This window comes from Arvicola amphibius, chromosome 15 (assembly GCF_903992535.2).
Source record: "Arvicola amphibius chromosome 15, mArvAmp1.2, whole genome shotgun sequence".
Lineage (NCBI taxonomy): Eukaryota > Metazoa > Chordata > Mammalia > Rodentia > Cricetidae > Arvicola > Arvicola amphibius.
The window spans coordinates 51,192,827-51,195,097 of NC_052061.1; the positions used below are offsets into that span (position 1 = coordinate 51,192,827).

Here is a 2,271-nt window from a genome sequence, read left to right on the forward strand (position 1 = left end):
ACGCCACAGAATATACAATCCCAGGCATGAACTCTCATGCAAACTTGGTCTCAGGGGAGATCATGGCATGACCAATGCAGACCCATTGGTGGCCTCACATAAACCCCTCTGCTGAGAGTTGTCAATACTAGGTGTTGCTGTGTGTGTACAGAGGGGCTGGGGGTATATGGTAACTCCATATTTTCTATTTGAAGCTAAAATTTCTTTGAAAAAGTAAATCTTTTTTTTTCTCAGAATAGGAAAATTTATTACTGTTTCAACTGTCAAAATTTAGGATCTTGGTCTTTCCTTCTTGCCTTTGTACAGGGCTAAAAGGGACACATTGGCTACTTTAACAACCTTAAAGTGGACTCCAGGAATATCACCTACAGCATGACCCTTTCAACCAAATCCAGCAACCAGAACTTCATCGTTTTCCTCAATGAAGTTCAAGCAACCATCATTGGGCACGAAAGCTGTGATCTTCTTGCCGTTCTTGATGAGCTGTACCCTGACACACTTCCTGATGGCAGAATTTGGCTGCTTGGCTTCAACTCCTACTTTTTCCAGCACGATTCCCTTGGCATGAGAGGCATCTCCAAAAGGATTGGCATTCAGGGCTGTGCCCAAGTGGGCTTTCTTGTACTGTTTATCATGCCACTTCTGGTCCCGTCAGTGGCTGCGGAGCTTCCTGGCAGTACGGAGACCACGACACTTGCCCATCTTGCCGACGCCACGGGCCCGAGAGAAAGAGAGAACCGGAGCAGGAAGAACCCACAAGGCACTGCGTCGTATTTTTTAAAAAAAACTCTATCAGTGGTTCCCACTTCATCACTGGCATCAGTAAGGATGAGGTTCTGAGTCCCAGACACCCAGATTTTTTTTTGCTTGGAATGTTCTGTTCTGCCTCAGCTCCTAAAGCTTTCCCTGCTTCTGGACTGGGCCATGGAAGGGCCTCTCCTTAAAGATTTCAGAACTGGGCAAGGGGGATGGTTTGATGCTTAAAGCATGAGGGTGAGGACCTGAGTCCAGATGCCCAGCACCCCAAAAAGCCAGACATGGCAAAGCCCTTCTATAAAATCCCAGTACCCTTGAGGATAAATGGGAGGTGGAGACAGGAGGATCCTTGGAAAATCAAAGGCCAGCCAGCATGGCACACATCGCAACGAAACAAGAGCTTCTGTCTCACACGAGGTAGAGAGTAAGGCTGTCCTCTGACCCCCCACATGTATTCTGTGGCATTCCCCACGTGCATACACACATCATACATACACACGAGAGAAACAGAGACAGAGACACACAGAGAGGGGTACTTCAGAATCAACCAGACTATACACTGTGAATTAACTGTTGAGTCTCTGTCTTCCATCACGATGGCTGTTTCCAGCATTTAATGCAGCAACACTGAAAAGACCATGTGAGGACCACCTGAATAAGGCAGCTTGGTAGTTACAAAGAATGGCCACATCAATTTCCTATGGGATCCAGTCAGTCACACCCGGAAGACAGGCATATTTACTTTCTTTTATAAAGAAAGCTGAGGCTCAGGAATACTAAGTGAGGCTGTGGAAGGTGGGGAATCCAGAATTAAGGTCTGCGTATGTCAAACTGAACTTGAAACACGCCCCACCCCCCCGCCGCCCGCTAAACAGTGGTGTCAATCCCCACTATTCAGAATTCACCTGGCACTTAAGTGCATCCTACGCACTGGTACTGAAGCTTCTGTGGGTGTTCGGGGACTTACAAGTCAGGCTAACATCTAGGACACCGCATAAAGTGTCCACGTCTTCCACACAAGCCTCAGGCACTTTATTATGAAAGTATGCCCATAAACACGCAGCGTGCGCACGCATGAGTGAAGACACATGGTGTACTGGCTGGTGGTTTTTAATCTATAAAGAGATCATAAACATCCTGTGTATGTCCTGTGGATTCATAGCCGGCTTGCAGATTTTGCTAAGCATACTCCACGTGGCAGGGGCCTCTTCTTCACAAGGTAAAAAATGATCGTCTGAGTGTGTTTAGACATACTGGGGAGGGAAGGGCTATAGGGAGGCCTCACCCCACCCAAGGGTTCACGCAGAGGCCAGAGCAGCAGCAACCTTGCAAGGGGCCCTTATTGGGATGGATTGCAGCCAAAGAAAGCTACCCATAGTGGCAGTGTAGCGGTCCCACCAGAGTAAAGACGTTCTGAGGAGAGACAGTGTGCTCCCCATGTATCTATCAGACCATTAAGACAGTGCCCCCCCCCCAAGACACTGGAATTTTCCCGGCAATTTTCACATTCGGGAG

The 2,271-nt window shown here is 48.0% G+C and overlaps 1 pseudogene; it reads right to left on the minus strand.

The window, feature by feature from the left end:
• Positions 1–270: 270 nt before the first annotated feature.
• LOC119802308 lies at positions 271–702 on the minus strand (annotated as a pseudogene).
• Positions 703–2,271: the final 1,569 nt, after the last annotated feature.